This window comes from Topomyia yanbarensis, chromosome 2, assembly GCF_030247195.1.
Source record: "Topomyia yanbarensis strain Yona2022 chromosome 2, ASM3024719v1, whole genome shotgun sequence".
NCBI lineage: Eukaryota > Metazoa > Arthropoda > Insecta > Diptera > Culicidae > Topomyia > Topomyia yanbarensis.
Window position 1 is genome coordinate 17,308,367 of NC_080671.1, and position 23,541 is coordinate 17,331,907.

Sequence of the window (23,541 nt, forward strand, 5' to 3'; positions counted from 1 at the left end):
TCGATCAACCAACGTTCCCTCGTAGATCATCGCAAGATGCGGGGTGGCCTAAAAGCACCGAGCAGTCAGTATCTCAAAAGTTTGAACCATTTAATAACAGCCGCGTGCATGCGGCTTCCTTTTAATGTTTAAATATATTTCTTCCCATGTCGCCTGCGATGTTGTTTTCAACAGTCGTTTTTTGCCTTTGGCGGCGGCGGCGGCCATTCTGCTCACCTTATGCACAGAGATGTCCAGCGTGCTAAACTACGATTTCGGGTACATTTGTTTTGGCGGATTGAGTCAATTAATCTGTGGTAAATATTGCGACCAAACTGTACCCAGTGCGATGGTTCAGACTCGCGAAGTGGCCGGTGTGTGTTTGTACACAAACCACGGGGAGATAAAAAATTGATAACGACCGCTATCAGACCCATTTTTAATGATATCTTTTTGAAGGCTCGCATGGAACATATTTCTTCCATTTGAGAGAACTTTCGCCGCTGCAGCGGTTGTGGAGCTCGGAAACCGACGCGAACCGCAAATTGGGGCATGAAGGTGCATCAATTTAGCGCTAATTATTAACAATTAATCATAGAGAGTGCATTCCCTTTCTGGCTGGTTGCGGATGCCGCTCTTTGTTTTGCGAACTCACAAAATTTGGGTTGAATTCCGAGGCAAGTCACGCGCGCGCGTTCAGCTTCCAAGGTGAGAACCCTAATGAAGGTCCTGGTTTGATGATCCGGTTTTTTTTATGGGCGATCGTTCGCACAGCTACTGATTGATCGTGAGTAATTAACGGGGTGATTTCGGTGCAATTTTCCAGGTGGTGTGAAGGGAAATTGTTTACCGGATGGTTTTCTCACGATTCAGTGACGCCCATTTTGCAGATAACATCGATGGAGGATCGTTAGCCAGATATGGTTGGAAAAAAGTGAGATCCTTTGCGATACAGTCGGGAGACCTACTGCACGGAGAACTATGCCGCGAGGGGCATCATGAGGAGGAGAAAATACATCGAGCATTACATCGAGATATATAGTATAATATTTAAAACGTGGTGATCAAGTGGAATAGCGGAAATTGAAACTTGCTTGCTAATTTTTCGATCTGTTTTCCAGATACACTGCACGAGAATCTTATTTAACCTTTCGTCACTCGCGCTAGTGCACTGAGTGCACGCCGCTCTGAAAATCTAGCAAACTCATTTTTGAACTCCAGCGGCTGCTCATTCATTTTGCGCGACCTCCGAAAGGTTAATCCAGTTAAATGAGTGAAGGCGATTGTTACAATTTCATGGTTTGCTCTTTCATTAGATTGTAGAATTCATGTGAAGTATGCATCTTACTATAAATGGACAAACACAGATTCGAGTCCTGTATGCAGGCACGTAGCTAGAGGGGAGAGAGGCGACTAAAACTGCTTCTCTGAAATTTTTCAAAAATAAATTGAAAAAAAAAATGTTTTTCGGCGAATTCAACAAATTTGTAGCTCGTTTGGTATGAACAAATTATTGAGAAAAAGTTGAAGCAGATTGCTTTCTCCAGCCACCAAATACAATGGTGACGATACTCAGTGTGCTTTACGCTTCTGCCCGAGACAATACGAAGCGTACGACAAAAATAGTTTCACTTATATAGTGTGCCTAGTCTGAAGAACAAAAGAAACTTTGAATTCGATTTTGAAATTTTTCTTTACTTCCCCCTTTGAGCATTTTTCAATTGAGTTTATATGGGAATTTGCTGTGTGGCCACACTCTTCAACCCGTAACTCCGGAACTGGAAGTCCAATCAATAACAATCAATAGCAGCCGATGGGAAGATTGCACCTTTCATTTGAAACTAAGTTTGTGCAAATCAGTCCAGCCATCTCTGAGAGACAGAGGTGACATTTTTTTCCACATACACACATACGCACACACACACACACATACACACACACACAGAAATTTTTCGATCTCGACGAACTGAGTCGAATGGCATACGACACTCGGCCCTCCGTGCCGGGATTAGGTTGACGATTTTCAGAGTGATTGCATAACCTTTCTATATGAGAAATGCAAAAAGGCAAAAATGTGTCAAATCGTCAAATTGTTTTCGAGATTACATCTAATCTTGGCCTCTCATAAATTTCAAGACGTTTAGCATCAAAATAACATATTTGATTTCTAAACTTTGAAGATTTTTCAGTTCATGCGTATATGGAATCAAGAATCGTCGTAGGTGGCCTATGTGATCAAAGTGACTTTGGTTAGTCATAATTGGTTAAGACTGCTACATCCAAGTAATTATGCACCAATTATAATAAGTTTCGCGTCATTTTGATATTTGGATGGTACTAACTATTATGGAAAATTGGCGCGTGGTCACACTCTTCCACTCGTACCTCAGTAACTCCGAAACTCCGATCGACAAAAATTCAATAGCAGGTGATTTGGGACTAAGAAAATTTGGTCCAGCTATCTCTGAGAAACAGAGGTGATATTTTGTCACATACATACTGCGAGTAGGGAGTTTTGCTAGGATATGGTGGTTTTGAACCTGTACAAAAAACCATAAGTCCGAAAGCTGCTCCGTCGAAACGAGTCGGTACTACCTCTGCCAAGATTTTGCAGGGTTTAGCATACCCAACCGGAGTGCCAACCGACACATCAGGATCGACGTCAGTAACATTTGGATTACGGTCTACTGGCCATGGCGAACGTCAACGTACAGGACGCGAATTACGAATTGGACAGCGACTTTGTGCTGACGGTGTACTGTCCTTTTCCTTGAGTAAAGCAGGATGACACCGACCTGAAATGGCGAGTGGGCTAACAGTACGGCTATCTCCGTCCCGATAAAATCTTTGAAGGTCTCGAGGAACGTTAAAAAGTCTCCACCAATAGTAGGTAGTACTACGTTCGGGTGGACCATTCCCGATTTTATGCCGGAGGAGCTCTGAACACTATTCCCCATGAAGCAGTGGCGGATCCAGGGCGAGGGTCCTGGAGGTACGGATCCCTCCGAAATTGTTTTATTTGTTGAGAGATTTTAAATGAGTTTAAATTTTATATTAGTTTCAAACTCAAAATCATTCCAAAAAATATTTGACCAGCAAAACTGATACTCATTGAATAAGATTATTACGCATTACGAATTGTACAATTTTCATTTTAAAATCGAAATTCGGACCCCTCTGGATCCTGGATGTCAACACTTATGTAGATCACCATGGGATCACAAGAGGCGACTACGTAAAATGAGTGAAAATAGCGACCGGCTGTTGGGACCCAATAAAATGGAGAACGAACAAGAATCCAATACACACCGAGTAGGCTTGGTGGAGAACCTTCACAAGTTCGCGCACGCGAGAAATAATGTCCATAAGGACACTAAAGAGATGGTACTCAGAATCTGAAAGTAGCTAGTGTCTGCTGCGAAGGATTACGAAACGGCAACGCTGAGAGCTGATGTAGCTGAGCGTGCGTTTGCTTCGACTAAGGTTACTGTTTTTAGCTCCACTGAAGTAGGGGACAGAGAAGGAGGTTGGAGTGGAGAATACACCAGTTTCCATGAGTCCAAAGAGGGCAAGTGATGGAAGGCCAGGCAAGTCCAAGAGACAGATGCGCGAGGGCTCTCTCACTGCCAAAGGGAAGGACGCTATTCGACGGGGAGAACGCTGGAGTGCCGTTGTAGGTCTGAAGGAGAAGTAAAAAAACAGCAAAAACGGAAGGAGAAGAGAAAAGTGGAGCACGTGAGAAAAGGAAAACCTCCGGCTCGCCAGAAGGCGCCAAAGGAAGAAGCCGTGCTCGTCAAAACCAATGACACGACGAAGTTTGCAACCAGGTTTGACGGTCAGAGAGTTGAGAGATTTGGACGAAAACGTGGTGAGAACAAGGCGTACCCAAAAATGTGATCAATAGGTGGATCTCACGATTAACAGCTCTAATATGCAGATGATTATGCCCAAATCACGAGCTGAGAGGTGCACTGGAGCGACAGTGCAACCTGGGCGAGGTGCACATGACGATCCGGTTGAAGAAGGGGTACGGAGGAACTCAGACAGCGCTACTGACAAGGCGCTGGGGGTAGACAAAGTTACGGTTGGATGGTTGATATGCCCACGGGGAGCCGCCCCTCGAGTGAATAAACAAGCGGAGAAATGCTTCAAGTGCTTGAGTTTTGGGCATTTGGCAGGGGCTTGCAAAGGCCCTACGGATAGATCCGGAATGTGTTGGAGATGCGGGGAAACGCGCCATATTGCGACAGACTGCACGCAGAGCCCGAAGTGCTTACTTTGCACTCCAGCGGACGGAAACGACCATCAGACGGGTGGCTTTAAATGCCCGGCGCCGGCCTACAAGAAGGCGACTGCATGCCAACGGATTTTTGATTACAAAGCCGTATCAAGTTCCCCCCGAATAACGGTGACTTCGTGGCGGATAGATCGAGAACGGCTGTGATACAAGTTATGGGCAGATTCCCCATTCAAGAAGTGGTAGAACGCTCATACGAGGCCTTCGTGATCGCCAAGATCTACGGCGTCTTCGTATGCAGCTGTTACGCTCCAAGCAGGGCAGTAGAACAGTTTAGCTTAATGCTGGAGTTGTAAACCAAGCAAAGAAGGTTCTGTTAGCACATTTCGGAGAGACGGGAGGGTGTCTATCATCGACGTCACATTCTGTAATCCTTCATCGACGGCGAACATGGATTAGAGAGTATGCGATGCGTATACGCAAAGCGTCCACCAGGCGATTCGTTACCGTATCGGTCAACGGAGTCCTGCTACAGAACGGAGAAGGATGACCGGCGAGCGAAAGTGGAAGACGAAAGGATTCGGCCGAACGGCGGAACCAAGAATGTGGATACGGCTGACCTAACAAAAAGGACTGTGACGGTTTGTGACGCCACAATGCCGCGAAAACTGGAACCACGCAATAGAGGGCGTCCAGCTTACTGGTGGAATGAGAGGCTTACTAAGCTACGCGCTACATGTCTCAGAGCCAGAAAGCGGGCTTAGAGAGCGAAATCGGAGCCAAATAGAGAAGAATGCAAGGCGGCGTTTCGGGAAGCTAGAACCGCTTTAAAATGAGAGATCAGACTTAGCACGCAGTACACGCTAATGAGGCAACGCGTGCTAAGTCGTAATGGCAAAGATGAAAGATCCGTCGACGGCAGTTAAAATGTGCCCGGACAAACAAATAATCGTCAAGGGTCTCTTCCAGAAGCATGATCCAACTACCTGGCCATCGACACCATACGGCGAAGAAGAAGGAGGAAACACGGACGATCGGCAAGTGACTAACAAACAAGCTGGCAGAAGCGTCAATGCGAATGAAATCTAAGAGAGCTCCAGGCCGAATCCTAGCAGACCTGGACATGTTCAGGATGGGTCTGCAGGAGTGTCTAGACGAAGACAATTTCTCTGAAATGTGCAAAGTACAGAAGCTGGTGTTGCAGCTTAAGCCAGTGAAGCCTCCGGGCGATCCGGCCTCGTATATGCCCGTATGTCTGCTGGATACACTCGGAAACTCCTGGAAAGAATCATCCATAACAGCCTGACGAAATGCACGGAGGGTGAGCGCGGACTAAGATACAGTTCGGATTTCAGAAAGTATCGACACTGTCCATTGGACATTGAACAGTGAAGACAATTCGGATAATGTTCGAGAGTGCCGAGGCATATAAGCAGAAGCGAAGAGGAAATCGAAACTGCGATAAAAGTGAAGGATGCATTTAACAGCGCCAGTCGGGGAGCCATCGCCGCTGCGCTGTACAAAATGAGGATCCGCGATTATCTATGTCAGATCCTGAGAAGCTACTTCCAGAATATAATGCTGCTGTATGAGACAAATGAAGGCCAGAAGTCAATGCGAATCATAGCGAGCGTCCCTCAGGGTTCCATTCCGGACAAGTCAAACTCTCTGGAACGGAATGTACGGTAGGGTCTTGACGCTGCGACTGCCCAGGAAAGAGGAAATCATGGGTCTCGCAGACTTCGTGTCACTAGTGAGGATGGGTGAGACACTTGAGGAAGTTGAAGTGTCGGTGACGGAGACAATAGATCGAGGACTGTACCGAGATGTACCGGGTCAAGCTGCTGATAGCTCATTACAAGACGGAGGTGTTGTTGGTCAGCAACTGCAAAGCGGTTCAGCGGATGCAGATCCACGTTGGAGGGCACGTGATTGCATCGAAAGCTGAACAGGATTTTCCGGCTGATGGCCGTACGAGCCGCGAGTGCGTACAGACAATATCGTCGGAGGTAGTGGTATCGTCGGAACGGGCACGCAACGTCGCCGTTGAGATACCAGAGTATGTAGTCTTCGAATCTCCGAGATTCGAAGCGGCACACAGGGAGATGTTTGAAGCGGATGGACGCGACCCCGGATAATGTGGTCTATAGAATGACAAGCAAATGGTTTGGGGAGAGCAATCATCGTCGAAAAACTCTCCACCGCCGGAGTCTAGATCCACCGCTAGGGACTAGTCGAGAGGATTGCGACGAGACGCGGGTCTTCGGGGCATCAGCGCAGTGGACGCACTGCTCTACCGGAATCGCCGAACTGACATCGGTACCTGCGTGGTTGGTTTGGTGTCGGGAGAGTTTCTCTCACCGACGCAGTCGGCTAGGTCGATCGTCGAGGAATAGACGGAGTAAATCGCGAACAAGTCGGGATCTCAGCGAGGTAGCGGTGCTAAATGGCTCGAGAAGAGAACCAAAGGAGTTGCGGTGCTAAATTGCACACGGACCCGAAGTGCTCAGTAAATTAGACAATCTGGAATTTTTCGCTTAGATTGTCTTTGTATAGCACTAATTTTCGACCAACAGCTAAGCTTTCCTACTGCCATACAGAAATTATTACTTTGTGTGGATCGTAGAAAACTCATTTTCCTAAAACAATATTGATGACAGTGGAGGTTAATTTACTCTGCAATTTTATTCTTCTGTGGTGGTCATTTAATGAGTGATTGCTAAAGCTTCTAGTTTTCTTCGTCGTTTTTGAATGTCAGGTCAATTGTATAAGGTAATCCAATCAAATCAATAATGCCAAATATGCTATTTTCGCAACATAAAGCAGTCAATGTTCTGTTTATCGAAAACATTATTAAAATACTAAGTCGTTTTACGATCGCGACCCCAAAGCTGGATGTAGATGATCCATTCCCATCCAACCCACCAAATCACCGGCGGAAAAAATCAGTTCCAACTCCACCATCGTCGTCAATTCAATGGATAATCAAAATATTGATTGGCGAATAAAAAAAGTCGAACTCGGAGAGTAAATTACTTGAAACTATAAAAAAACGTTCACAGTACTCAAGTATGCAACACGACAGCGGACTGGGAGGGACACGGATCGGGATAACGATGTGAACCAAAAATTTCGACTGAAGAGACGCACTCGCTTCCAAGTGCCAATGAATGGAGTTATCATTTTGGGGGCGGTAAGCCAATCCGAGTGCAGCGACGGGCATGGGGTTAACAATTCAAAACAATATTTTTATTTCTCAATAAAAATTGATTTTACGATTATTGATCGAACCACATATGCAGTGGATTTTGTTATTGGATGATACTTCGAGATGAGCGAAACGACGACGCATCGCAAAACGAAGGAAATAGGAACCAGTCTGGGCGGACACATAAAAAGGTCGCGCTCGTTGCTCGTTCGACTGTTGAACTTTTTGCGGTTTTTTTACGAGCAATAATTTGATAAAATCCGTACCATCACGTAATTTTATCACATCACTGCGTTCCCGAAACTATGGATCATATGAGAAACTTTCGTTTCACCAAGAATTAGCTTCTCAATCAGTCGGTGTTTTTTTTTTCTTGCGGTTTGCACCCTCTTCCAATTTACCGTGAGATTCATACGGGTGTGCAGTTCATTAACGCAGCAGTTGTTGATCGAGTTCAAAATCGTGTGAAAAGTCATTGATAGCCGAGGCGAGCCGCGCAAATCGCAGCCATCAATGCACTTTTACGAGTGCTTCGGTGATGACCTCCGGTTGAAGTCAGACCACCGTGGCCACCGGCGGCGCAGTCCAGTATCGTGGTGGTGAGTTTGTAATCGCTTCCAGGAGGGCATTAACACACTTTTATTTCATTTCTTTTTTATGTCTGTCGGAGTTTTATTCTGCTTTGCCTGTTTGGAGGGATGATGCATGTTAGTTCTTCCGGTTGAAAGTTTTCTGCCTTATTGGAGCATTCTTTTTCTTGAACTAATCAACTCTGTAGTAGCACATTCGAACTTGTTTTTGATGTTTATAATTTCTTTTCCAATACCTTGTTAGGAATAGTTTTTAAATTACATAAAGCGATTAATAATGGTAAATACTGTATTTCGTTAAAAACGTCCATGGATGGCGCAATGTCTGATTTATGTATTTCGTTTAGCGAAAGTGAAAGAACTAGCTGTCAACTGACACAAGTAAGGGATTGCCGATCCTGTCCAATGATCAGTTCAAAGAAATTGTATAACGTGGATCAGCGCTTTGTCGCATCAGCAGCAAAGCAAAAGGAAACATTTATTCCGAATTTCCTTGAATATGTTTCCATCCTCGTTAAAGAATCATGGTCACGTAACAGTTGAAGAGTGGTACCTTTCTCTCGAACGACCCTTGCTGCAGTACTTTTACATTATATTTTTCGATGTGATTACAAGCATTTTGCTTTCCACGTCTCGCCATGTGTCGCTTGCATCATGAGGTTGGCTGGCCCGAAAAAGGAGAAATCATTCCCTGTGGATCTCCTGAAGGTTGGAAGGTTCATCGGTTTTACATGACTGTCATCACTGATACGGCTACGTACTAAGTGAGGGAATCGGAGAATAAAACCCGTTGTAACAAAAGTGTAAATTAAATTGGATGGTTATACGTTTTGTCAAACATGATTACTTTCACTTTGTGCGATTTCGATAACCCTTGGATTTTATTTTGGCAGCAAATAGTTTTGAGGAAGAAATATTGCAATAATTGTCACTAGAAAACCGTTTCATTTTCGTCACACACTTTCATGTACTATGAATCTCGGCCAACAAATGGACAGGGATACGGCAATATTAAGATTTCAAACAGCTTATTTAGAATCATAGAATCAGTTTTAATCACGAAATACCTAACCTTGTTCCATCTCACCCCCGCACATAGGTTTAGAGGTTTTTCTAACCCAAAAAGAGCTAAAAGACCCTAAGTGTAAAAAAGTGCTTTCTTCACCAAATAATTCAGCGCCATTTCTTTTTTGACGGGAATAGAAAGGCTTAAGGGTGATGTGACATTTTGACTTTCTCATATAGAAGCCCTACTTTTCATTCGGAATTTCGACTTTTTAAAGCCCGGAGGCAAAGGCAAAGTATCTTTTGCCAATCCGCTTAGTTTGTCGAGATTAGAAAATGTCTGTACGTGTGTGTATCGGTATGTATGTATGTGTCAAATTAACTCACTAATTTTCTCAGAGATGGCTGAGCCAATTTCAACAATATTATATTCATATGATGGGTGTCGCACAGGCTGCCCAGAAAAATAATGAATTTTTGAAAACTCAATCGGCCCCCCTGACTCGATTCCTTGTCCCGCCAGGAGTACTTGCTCCAAATTTGAAGCAAATCGGACATGTCTAGTAGGGTGGGGCATTGTTATATGGAAAAACGTAATCATAACGTAACCAACCGAGCACACGCCGGGTCAAATCCAATCAACCCCAAATTTTGCACAATTGTTTGGGACCTGTGCTGAAAAAGTGATCATTTTGCCCCACCCTAATGTTTTAAGTAGGGGTTTGCCCGCTACTCGGGTTCTTATTTGCCCGGTGTACCCTTCTTTTCAGGGCGGCCTAGGTGCCTCTACCGGAATTTCGGATTTTCGTAACACGACAAACTAATAGAACACAAATAAATAAATTAAATTTTACCGTGTTTATTTCCACCAACTCTCCCTTCACTACTAGTCGCTTGTAGATTCACTGCTGCTGGCGATGGCGGGAAGGCGGAGGTTTTTCCCGACCGGCCGGGACAACAACGGCCGAGTTCTCCTTGTTTACGTTGGTTGCTCCGGCAGCGGTCCTTAACAATTAGCTAGGGAGGTGAGCTTTGCTCCTTTGTCGGAACCTCCCTAGCGATGGTGGTGACGAATCACCGGATTCTTTGCTCCCCGCAAAGAATCCCGGAAGACACCGTAGTGTTCTTCCCAAGGGGAGCCGTTGTCCACCCTGCTTCGCCCTCCTTGGTTATTTAATGGGAAGGAGAGCAAGGCTCGTTCGGCTTATCCTTCCCAGCGAGGGCGGATTGGTGCGTCTGGATCATTTGCGGTTAGCCGGGGAAGCGAAAGCTCCTTGGTAATTAGCTTCCCCCGACGGCGATCCAGCACCACACTTACTACTGTGCCCGAACCACGAGCCGGCACTTTTCGACAGGTATTTTATCTGTCGCACGCGCGCACTTCACCTCACTGGTTAAACGTGGCAGGAAACTGTCGCGAAAAAACTTGTTCACGGACGTCTGTTCAACTTCGTGGTTTGTCACTTTCTAACTCGATGGCCGCCTTCCGCACTTCACTATCACAAACCGCCAACCGCCTTGTCGCACAGCTGTCAAAGATGAGCAGCATAACCAGTACACACGAATTTTTGCAAGAGGAGAGCGGTAGCCTACCTAAGCCCTATGTTACTAATTCACAAACATAAAACAAAAATTATCTAACCTATCTGTACGAATAAAACCGTTCACAAACGCGAAAATGAACAAAAATTTACAACTAAATGTGAACGGTACCGAATCAGAATATATTGGCTCAAATGGCACGTTCCCCGTACATAGTCGGGGATTTGTGCCTTTGATTCTGATTCCTGAACGGTACCGAACAGCGGTGAACATAATTTTACGTAAACAATACACTCTACGGAGTGTATACGCAAAAAAGGGTATATTTCCACCCAGTGCTAAATTGTTACCCTGACGGGTTACAATGTCTAGCTATCGGACCAACGTGCCTCAAGTTTGTATGGGATTTTTCGACAATTTGCATGGAGAAAACCCACTAGCTCGTATTTTCGCCGCTAGGTGGCACTGTATGCATCATATTATCACTGTAAGTAAAAATAAAAAAGATAATTTAATTGTCTACAACTTTACCGAAGACTGCTAGTGAATCCGGCTTTGTTAAAAGAAGTTATTAAACTTTTAACGAAGTGATGTCTGAGTCAGTTTTGCATAGGGCCTAGCAGTGCATGGATGCGTATCAATACTCGACTCCCGCGAACTATATATTTTTGTGAAAAAATAGTTAAGTTTAACTCAATAGTATGTTCAGAAGAATTATAGTACATAATACGAGTTACGTTTTGGTTAGAAAAATTTAGTTCGCATAGGGGGCGCCACCACTAACTTTGCATACAAGTGAGATAGAATATTGAAATAATTATTGCAGTATGCCTGTTTTACAACTTTGTGGAAGACACCTAATTTCTATCTCTTTCCGTTGAAAAGTTAGTGTTGGTGCCCTCTATTCGGTCATTGGTGGAACTAAAATTTTCTACCCAAAATATATCTCATATTATTTACAATAATTCTTCTGAACACATTATTGAGCTAAACTTAACGATTATTTCACAAAAATATATAATTCGTGGGAGTCGAGTACTGATACACAACCATGCATTGCTAGGTCCCATGTAAAACTGACTCAGACATCACTTCGTTAAAAGTTTAATAACTTCTTTGTTTTTTTTGGTCGAACGCAATGCTTCGGAATCTGAAACGCATCCGTGCCAAAGCTTCACGTGCGTACACAAATACGACGATGCCCTATTCTCAAGCGCTTTTTCGCAATATCCAGTAATGAGTACCGCTGTTATAATAAATTGCTGTACAAAGGATAAGTGAACCGCATCCAACAAAACTTACGACGAAATCCGAAGGGCTTCTGGACTTTTGTTAATACGAACAGGAAGGAAACGGGTCTTCCGTCTAGGATGGTCTACAATGGCGAAGTAGCGAATACGATGGCGACAAAGTGCTCCCTATTTGCCAGTTACTTCTCGAGTGTCTTCACAATTACACAGTGGCTCGGTTTAGAACAAAAGGTGAGCTTAAGTCAAAACATTGTCGTTTCAGTACAAAGAGGACGGTTTTATGTAATTTCGGTACGTTCAATTCGTTTTTGATATAAAAATACATTCAAAATAAATATTTACTGTTCATTAGGGTGGCTCAAAAATAGTTTTTTGTCGAAACGTTTCATAAATTACTTTAAAATTAACTGTTGTGCACTAGATTCGTTTTTGATGTTAAAACATGTCAAAAAAAAGAAATTGTCACTCATTATGGTGGCTCAAAAATAATTATTTTTATGTAATCGTTCATAAAATTGTTTAATTGTAATGCTAGTGCGCTGAATTTATTTTAAATATTAAAATATTTTAGAAAAAAGTCCTTTCTCATTAGGGTGTCTGAAAAATAATTATTTTGTGGTAGCATTTAATATTTTTTAGTAGTAATGTTTGTCAACTGCTTTCCTTTTTGATATTAAAACATTAGCAAAAAACACTCAAAAGGGAGGCTATAAAATTATTTTGCCGTTCTTTTTTCTTAATTTTTTGTTAATTTTGGTACGCCGCATATATGTTTGATATTCAAAAGAGTTAATTTTTATCTCATAAAAGTTCTTTAAAATGATTGTTATGTCTTAACCATTCAAATAAGATGATTTTGAATAGCTTTGGAACGTTGAATTCATTTTTGACGTAACTTGGTAAGCAAAAATAACTTCACTAATCAGTAGTTTGGTTCACGCATAATGAATGTTTTATGATAAAATATTTCGGGGCTGCCGTAAGTCTACTCGCGTCCACTGGAAAAGCCATGAAATGATTGTGGTTTCATATCCCATCACATCACATGTGATTTATTCAAACAGATTTTAATTTATTTGGGTTGTTTTGGGACACTGAAAGGTTGAGAAAATGATAATTTGAAAAAAATACAGTTTGATTTTATGTTGATAAAAAATTCTCATGTTAATTCATTTATTTAAAAAAAAATATTCTTATCTTCATCCGGTTCTGACGATGATTTGTCCGATATTTTCTGCTTCATGGAATGGATACTATCAGCATCTAAGTAATTACTCTTTCCACTCGGCTCCCCTCGTTTGTGCACTTGTAGAAACTTTGCGGATCATCCTCTCAATGTTATTTGAAAGCTGTGCATGTCTTCATGTCCTTATTCTAGTTATAAAATAATTATTGAAATTTTTTATCAATAAATACCACGCGTCTCCAATAGCAGTTCTTTTAAATTTTGATTGCTAATCACAAGTTTTCGCAAAACTACAATGGGCTCATGTAGAAGAGAAAATTAAAAGCTTTCGAATGAGTATAGTGCGATAGCGGGCGTCGTAGTTGTTATGGCTTCAGAAGCTCGTTCTTTGTTAATTATCAAGACAAACAGCTATTTAAACAATGTAAAAACAAATTAGTAACTCATTTGTGGTAATTTTACGATGTAATTTAATCAAACGAATAGTTTTGCTAAAATAACCTATGCCATAGGACCAACTGTTTCTTCGCAAAACGAAAATAACCGGATAAAGTTCCGATGAGCAAATTATACAAAAACAAAATGAAGTTACACTCTTCTGAAAGCTGTGAAAAAATCATTTTTCATATAAATAGCCTAAAATCTTACGAAATTGTCTCCGGCACATAAGCCAATGCAAAAAAAATATAAATGGACATATCGCGTGACCTTCATATCTGGACTTAAGTCCTGGCTCGTCCCACTGTGGACTGGTCTCCTTCACATCCTTTTGTACGGAACAAATGTCCAAGCAACTGCAGGTGGGCACGATCTACACAGATCTTAAGGCTGCTTTCGACACTGTTAACCACGAGATACTGCTAACGAAGCTTGATAAACTTGGATACACTGCCCGATTCTGCCGTTGGCTTCGATCATACCTTGTTCGCCGTGAAGTCGTTGTTCAAATTGGTGACAATGAATCTGAGTCCTTTTCCAACCATTCTGGAGTTCCTCAAGGTAGTACGCATGGTCCGCTACTGTTTTCACTGTTCGTGAATGATGTGGCTTTCGTCTTAATGCGTGGAGGGAAACTGTTTTTCGCCGGTGACTTGAAAATATTTCCAATTATAAGGAAAGAAGCCGATTGCCGTGACCTACAGTATCTCGTTGATACCTTTTATAGTTGGTATAAAAGAAACATGATGGTTCTTAGTGTTGCTAAATGCCTTGTTATCAGCTTCCATCGAACGAGGAACATGTTTAATTTCAACTACAACATCGCTGGAACTCAGCTGCAACGCGTTGATCATGTTAAAGATTTGGGCGTCATCCTTGATGAAAGGCTAACGTACACCCATCACTTCTCAGCGATCATTGACAAAGCTAATCGTCTACTAGGTTTTATGTTCAAAATATCCAACGAATTCCGGGACCCTTTGTGCTTCAAAGCGTTGTATTGTTCGCTGGTGCGCTCACAGTTGGAATTCGCAAACGTCGTCTGGTGCCCCTACCATGCAACGTGGAGCCAAAGAATTGAAGCCGTCCAGCGCAGATTCATATGATATGCGTTACGTCAATTGCATTGGAATGATCCGCTGCACATTGAGAATGGATAGCTTCTCCCAGGCCTTATTCATTTTATCTGTTTTATTCGTTTCAGTCTTTGGATTCATTCTGATCCTTTCATTCATTTTATTTTATTCATATCATTTAATTAATTTTATTTTACTGTTTTCATTTTGTACATTTTAATAATATTTTATTGATATTTTATTGATTTATTAATTTCATCCATTGATATTAATATCACACAACTTATTTTATTCTATTAATTTTATGCCTTTTTTTATGATTGAATAATTTTTTAAGAATTTCATTTAATGAGCTAACCTAGTTTGTTTTAATTAATTTATTAGTAATTTGATTTGTATAGAGCAGGCCCGTGCGCAGAAAATTCTAGGGGGGGGGGGGTTGATTTGTTAACGTCTATTTTAAAAGAAACCTACAGAAACCCTCAAACTTTGAAGATTTTTTCAGAAGCCTGGACCTAGTCTTGTGAACCAAACGACTCAGCGCAACAATTGGGTAAATGAAGGAGTCATCAAAAGACATCGCTGCATAGTGGTCGGAAACCCCAAAAGCGTGAACTTAATTCACTAGAGGTCAAACCAACGAATATATTCACAGGGTATCTTTGGACGAATTGTTCGTATGAATATTCCCCACAACCTGATAAAAAATAAAATTGGGCATGGCTTACTGCCATCAAACTAAAAAAAATGCTTTTTATGCTAACTAGGTAGAAAGTAGGTGTCTTCGACAAAGTTATAGAAATGCTCGTAATGAAGAATTTAGTTGAACAACTTGAACTTGTAGGATTTAAAGTTACCGATTTATAAATATGCACATTCCAGAAAATGCGACATCGAAGCAGAAGACGACCATAACAGAAACTTTGGTCTCTGATGGTTTACATCAAATCTGCTCGCTTAATAATTAATAATTAATAATATTTTTTTAATATAACTTTTTCCAATGTGACTTTTCATGCAAACCAGGTGCCAAACAAATGTGAAGGCATTAAAATCACATAATATTCTTGAAGACTGTAAGTAAAAATACTCATTAATTTCAAAGTTATTGAAGATTTTAACATTTTTTACCATTAATTACAAAATTTCACGAAAAAACCAGAAAAAAATTTTGTTTTCGTTGATTTTATATGGAAAAAGTAAAAAACATCACAAAGTGAGCGTGCCCTATTCATATGGTTCTAGAGTGCCACGCATCACATCTTCTTACCTTTATTGTGTGTAGTCTGGACATTGAAAATAGTGCCCACTCGTCCATTTTGGTTTGCACCTTTCTCTTTTATACGCAGTTGAACGTTGTGTAAAAAAAATTAAAATTCTTCAATAACCCTAAAACGAATGAGTATTTTTACAAGAGGTGTGCGCCGCGCCGCCGATTTCAGGTAAAAATTTTACGTGCAACAATACTTCAATTTTTAATATTTAATCTTCAACAATAATTTAATTTTTACATGCAGTCTTCAACAATATTATGTGGTTTTAAGACCTCAACATTTGTCTGGAATACGGTTTGCACGAAAAGTCACAATGGAAAAAGTTATATTAAAAAACTAAATTTAAGGGGGTTGCCTTAGAAAACGCTTTGTAAATAGATAACCTGAAGTCCTACAAGTTCAAGTTGTTCAATAAAATTCTTCATTATGAGCATTTCTAAACCTTTGTCGAAGACACCAACTTTCTATCTCGTCAGCATAAAAAGTTAATTTCTCTAGTTCAATCATAGTAAGCCATGTCTCAATTTAGATTTTATCAAATTGTGGGGAATATTCATATGAACAATTCCTTCAAAGACACCCTGTGAATATATTCGATAGTTTGGCCTCTAGTGAATTAAGTTCACGTTTTTGACATTTCCGACCGTTGAGCGCTGCCTGCTGGCTCGTGGTGGATTGGTTTGTAGTAGTTGTTAAGCCAACCGAATAGACCTAAACCTCTTGTATCTCGAAATCCTCATCCATCCGGGGTAACCGTTAAGTACTGCTTTAGTAGGGATTGTGTTCTTGCTTATTTTGTTTTGTGTTAATCGTCATGTTTTTATCCATAGCTACTTTCGCGATATATCTGACCTGCTCAGGTCTGCTGCAAATATTGTCACCTGTTGAGACATGAACCGATCCGGAGGTGTCGACCATAAGGATTTACATCAACACCTTCGCCGGGCTTCTTATCCTTCTTGGTGCTATTCGTTCCTATTTCTTTCTAGCTGGTGCTGAGAACTTCTCGGCGGCGGTATTTCACCTTATACCGACGCCCATTTCGCGATCCATTTCGCTGCCACTCCAACGGAATAATCATCAGCGGTAAAATTTCTCTAGACAACGACAGTGCTACGAAATTTCAAAATCAGCTACCTATTTCTGCTTGCATTTACTGAAACCGACATTCAGATTCAACGCCTCTCTCATTCATTCACTTTCCAACTGATTGAAATTTCATGCAGAATCGAATGCTTGGGTGCAGAGGAAATATAAATTCATTCACCAACCAAAGCATTCATTTGTTATTATGTCGACAGTTTGAAGGCAGAAGTTACCATCTTCTACATTTTCGAGCATAAGTGAACTGCTTGATCTATATCTGGTGCACTTTTGCTCAATAATCCCTCTCAGAGCTAGCATAGAAATAAAATTCACTTTCCTTCTGAAACCGAATATGTCAGTACCTGAAAGCGCTGCGCCGGGAGAACGAATGACGATGGAAACGAATCAAAAATTTCATTCATCGCAGCGGGCATGAATTGAATTTCGTTTTCTTTCAAGTTCATGCAGCGATGTCAATTTTTTTGAGCTCTGGACAACGATATCCCGATTTTCTCCAACTTCGTGTTTTTCCTCCTTGGCTGCCGTTGCTAGCCCGCTGACCGACATCTGCTGTCTACTCACTACTGTTGCTAACGTCGAAGCTTGCCGAAACGTGAACCGATCCGACATACATCCCTTTCCAGCCTCCCTCACAAGGTTTCGTGCTTGGTTTCTTCATTGACTTGTTCCTAGAGTGACCGAACTCAAATGACATTTTTGGTGTCAAAACGGTTTGCAGTAATTTTTTTTCCTAAACAGGAAGTTAATAAATTTTGAAAAGTAATTTAAAACCCTCATGGTGGGGGGTTGAAAAACCAACCCCCCCCCCCCCCCACCCCACCCCTTACGCACGAGCCTGGTATAGAGAATGATTCATTTTTTTTATTTCTTGACATGAATTTTATAATTTGCAGCTCATTTTTTTTAGCTTTATGAAATGTTTAATTTCTTTTTTATTGAATTTGTATGATTTATTCCTTTTATTCGAGGTTTTGTTTTTGCAGAACTCGAAAATGTGTTCATCCCACCTCTAGCTATGTGCCTATTTCGCATGAGTTCTACAAGCCAGACAGTGATATGTGTAATAAATATCTCATCTCACTGATAGGTGGAATAAATCGGTTTTGTGTTATATTTGGTTTCCACAAATTGAAACCCATGTTAATATTCCAATCATGTTTTAATCAACTTCCCGTGCAAAAACTGGCAAAGAACTTCCCAAAGTCCTTGAGAACTCGCACTCTGGGCCCCCGTCTAGACACTATGCTCGCAACTGCACGCTCAATCTGATCTGACTTATTTGCATATGCCGTCGAATCCGTCGCTCGACAGCGCACGAGTTTCTATTCGAAAGTAATTAATTGTATGCAAAATTGATCCGTCATTTATCTCTGATCCGCCATGATCCCAATCCAAACATCATAAACCAAACGCCCATTCCAAAACCGAACAGCCAAGTGGTTTCGCGTTGAGGTCCATCACGATCGATCTGTCGTCTCTTAGCGCGAGCGAGGTGCATAGAATATGAGGGCAATAAAAGAAATCAATATCTGGTCTGGCAAAGGCAGACACTGCTGACTCATTGGTGGTGGTGGTGGTGGTAGATCAACACCGACGGCGGAAAGCGGTAAAATGTCATATTTCCTTGCAAGTTTCTGAGTAATTGTGTCCACCGGATCGCAGCCAAAACGGGTTGAACTGAAAAATCGAACCACATTAGAACTCAGAAGACCCCCGCCGAGGAATTCAATTGATCCATAACTCTGTAATTTTTCAACACTGGTTCGGAGCCAGGAATAACCGCTAGGGCACTCTACTGACAGAATAAGTGATTGCTACCAGGTTGGAGACGCCCTCGTCTGTTTGCTAAACGCGGAGAGAAGCTTTGATACGTGCGGGTTACGGGTGCACCGCGGGATGTGTGCAAATCTGTTCAGTAATCCGCAATGTTCTTCTGATTCAACACCTACGGCGAGGACGGATCAGACAACTGAGATTGTCATAACATGAGCAGTTGATAGCGTTCTGAACTAAGAGCCGGATGTGTTTGCATTGTTGTGATCGAATCAATACGATTGATTTATTAGTTTAGACTAAATTCCTGAAAGCGATCAATCGGGGACATACATCCAATTATCGTTGGAATTCAGTATGGCGAAACTTATTTAGTAAACAGTTGGAGTCGGACTATATTTGGACAACCATTGTTAAGCAAAAGTATATAAATTATCTTACAAAAAGTTGATAACTTACCAACCAACCAACAAACAAACTAGGCAACAGTTCCGGAACACCCTTTCTCCTGTATGTGCGGTGGCTCTCCTCGGAATAAATTAAGCCCTGCGACTGCGATTGCAGTTCAATGCAATGCCATTACAATTGGATCCGCACAAGCTCTCCCTATCCGCCACAACACCGCTGTAAATCGGGAGCAGGTTTCTTGATTCATCTAGGCGTTACGGCGTAGGAGAGCACAGTTGGCCAGTTGCAGGCACGTAGCCAGAGGGGTGGCTAGGGGGCTAAAGCCCCTCCCGAAATTTTTCAAAAATGAATTTCAAAAACCGGCGATGTTTAACAAAATTTGTTGCTCATTTGGTTTGAACAAATCTTTGAGAAAAAGTTGAAGAAGGCTATTTCTAACCACCAAAGGCAATGGTCACGAAATTCAGTCACTTTATGCTTTTGCTCGAGCCAGTGCGACGTATAATTGTTGCTGTAGTAATCTGTCGAGAAGCAAGAAGTGGTGCTCCAGCCAAATACGGTGATTATAAAATTATTGATGATTCGCTTAGGACCGAGTATTCATAATGTGGAACATTTCCTGAAGGTGTAAATGGAGGTTGGACTTTCGGAAGCGAGTTCTACCATGTCAGGCATTTAGCGCTCAACAAATTAGCCCAGATGAAACCATTCATTTCGAACAACTTAAAACACATGGTTGAAAGTGACAATGCTATAATTAAGATCCTCCTATATATGGACGATGAGAACATCAATGTTCCGCTACAAGATCGGATATCGCTTACTCGCAGATTAATGTCATATTTGGGAGAAATGGAATCCATTCGGAAGGATAATTATTGAGAGCGAGAAGCAAGGAACAAATCAGACATTCGCAAACATAAAGTCAAAATTGACGAATTGACATAAAGTTTTGCAAAAGTTTCACAGGAAACGGATAATTTGCTGTGATTTGAAAACAGACAACTCTAAAAGAAAGCCTCTTTTGAAAATTAGATGTAAGTGCGATGTGTTCTCTTCCATGTGTCGGAAGCAAGTGATGCTGAAATTATTAAGCTCACTTGTGTTTATAGTTTCTAGTTATTTTGGTGGTGATGTATTTACCTAATTTTACGTAAATTAGAAGCATTCAGAATCAGTGCTAAGTAATTTTCTTTCGATTAGTGAACAAGTTCTGAGCAGTTTCGCTCAGTAGATTAAATTCTGGGTAGTTTTCATTAGTAGATTAAATCATTGAAATATATATTTTACATTGTCCAAAAACCCATGAAATCCGAAATAATACCTTCAAATGTTCAAATATAATATTTACTTAATCTAGGTAATATAATATTTACTTAATTCTAGGTAAAGTTCCAACGGTTTTGCAAAATTCTGAACGTCAATGAGCTAATGAACTTATTCTTGCATTGTAGTGGAATCAGTAGTTTTTTGCACTCACTTTACATTTTGACTTTTACTATAGTTTCAGGGATCTAGGAAAATCAGTCTACGATATTTTTAATTCGTAAGTCCAATGATATGAAAGTATCTAAAAAGAATCTACTTAAATAAATAAATAGATAGTTATTCTCAGTTGCCTGATAATATTGTCGAAGATAGCGTTTAACCCATTCCCCACGAGAGTCAAATGAAAAAACATGTGTTTTTCTCAGGATTATAATTACGCATACTTCGGATGAAGTCACAGAACTAGTAATAGTAGCCTGATCATGAAAATAGGAGTTGAAGTTTACTTTGTTCGGACATTCTTTGCAACGATAAACTTGGATTTCACACTGATATATTCCTATCCATGGAGACAACCTTGACGTTGGTTTCGTTCTCCTGTTTAGCAAATGCGTGTAAAGTTTCGTTAGGCGGGTTTTTGGATATTTTTGTACTCATTCCAATTTAGCGTCTTCTACACCTTGTAAACGTGTAGTCTAGAATGCGTAGCATTTTCAATCAGCCCTAAATACTTTGATCTCTTGATGAATCTTGAGAGAAATTTCTAACTTATAAACTAATAATAATCAAATTTAATTCGTCGATGCACTATAGCTTTTCTTGTAACAGACAACATATTTTTAGGGTTTTTAGTGTCTGTTGTCTTAGTTATGGAATTGTTTTCACTAAGAACATTTCATAATTACATTCAGTTTACTGTGACTATCTCAAGTCATCAGAATTTATACATTTATGCAATAATTTTCAAGCCCCTCCCGAAACAAAATCCTGGCTACGGGCCTGGCCAGTTGGCGGTTCGGTGATAGTAATCTGCAGCTGCAGCTGGAACCAACCCTATGGGCAGGAACTAGCCAACCTTGGATTGGGTGTAATTAGTGGACGATTGTGGCGAAACCTCCAAATGCATCAACGATATATCCGGTTATGAAAATTCACAAGCAGCCAATTGTTTGTCTACACCTCCTCACTGGAGGTCCGGTTTCAGCTCGTTGGGTGGAGTCCCTTGAGAGATTTAAAAAAGGCTGTCCAGAGATTACGCTGGCAGTGAGTTATTATCATATACTATAAATTGTTCAGCCCTTAGGCTGTTAGAACTAGAAATCATTGAAGTTGAGAACAAAAATAACTCAACTTAACGGTTGTTTCATACTTGAGTTAAATCTAACAGCAAATCAACTCACCTCAAGGATGTCTATTTTTATGGTAAAAGCGAGATCCCAGAACGAATCATCGACAATAACAATAATTTTACGCTTATCAATCACTTGCTAGTCCGGAAGTTGGTCCGCTCTACTTGGAACTATCATTCCGTTGTAGTCAGGTCAGGGCACATACCGTCGTCGCTCTGAGCCACTCGTTCACAGTTCCACCGTTTACAGCCGGCAGCAGCAGCAACTGAACGTTATCTGCGCCCCATGCACGTCGCATTAGCCCAGGAAAGGAATCGCCGATAGGCATTTTTCCGTCGTACAAAAGTTGACCTTTCGCCCATAAAATGCATTGGCAGTGGGAATCAATAGTTTTTTTTTCTCTCCTCCGCCGCGGAACAAAGAGCCGTAAGTAGGAACACCGATATGCCGATTGGAGTATTGAGACAGGTCAGGATGGGTTGCGTTGCGGCACCTATTTTGCGTAACAAAAAGCCCTCCTCCCACCAACTAGCGGCAAAACATCTCGCCAACCGGTAAGATTCGCCGATGGAGATGCTCCTAAAATGGACAAAACATTTTAAGCGAGTGTCGGCACGTTCCTCGAAGGTGTCGATGTCGATTGCTTGTCTAGTGGACTTTATGGTGGCTGCTGGCATGTGCTGCTGCGGAAAAGGTCAACCCTGTTTTTGCATGCTGCCTGCATCGTGCCAGTGGAACGGGAAGTTCTAGCTTGCGAAACGGAATAGCGCGAGGGTGAATCATTCAGGTGATGCAGTTATAAAGGAGCTTCGAGAAGCTTTGAAAATACTGGAAGATAACTGATGGTGACCAGTGAAGTGAAATCCTGAAACCCTAATATCCATTATTACTACAATACAATTGTTGGAATTTTTTATATTCAGCGCAAAATAAAGTTTTTGGGCTTAAAATACCCAGAAAATTAAACTTCTTATTTCTACCCGAAATAAAAATATTATTTACAAGAATTATGAGACTTTTTTCCTTTCAAAAGATGCGTACTATTCTTCAATAACTATTCGGCCTCGAGTTTATCGATCATTTTTTTTACCTTACCGTTCAGGCTAGAGCCTTGTTGTCTCTTGCTGTATGCAGAAGCCGCCTCCACTCTACTCTGTCCATTGCTGCTTGTCGACAGTCTTCGAAGGGTCCACAGGTCGTCCTCTATCTGGTCGATCCGCAGTACTCGCTGTGCGCCCCGTCTTCTTGTTCCTGTACGGTCGCCCTCAAGAACCTTCTTGACCGGCTCGTCGTCCGACATTCTTACGACGTGTCCAGCCCACCGCAAACGTTCTATTTTTGCGGTATGCGCGATGGATGGTTCTTCCATCAGCTGATGCAACTCAGGTTCATTCGCCTGCGCCACCACCATTCCGTCTTCCATCTGCACGCCACCATAGATGGTACGCAACACCTTTCGTTCGAAAAATCCAAAGGAGGACGTTGGTCCTCCACTAGCATAGTCCAGATCTCGTGGCCGTAGAGAAACACCGGTCTAACCAGCGTCTTGTATATAATCAACTTCTTGTGGCGGCGAATTTTGTTAGACCGGAGCGTCCTTCGGAGCCAAAGTAGGCACGATTTCCAACCAAGATCCATCTCTGAATTTCTCCGCTGGTATCATTGTGGGCGGTTACCAGTGAGCCCAAATAACCGAATTCGTCGACCATCTCGATTTCGTCACCGTCAATCCGAACTCGTATGGGAGGTTCACATTGTCGTCTCTAGAACCTCTTCCTCTCATGTATTTTGTCTTCGAAACGTTGACAGGAAAGTCCATTCCTGCTGGCTTCAGCTTTCATTCTGATGTA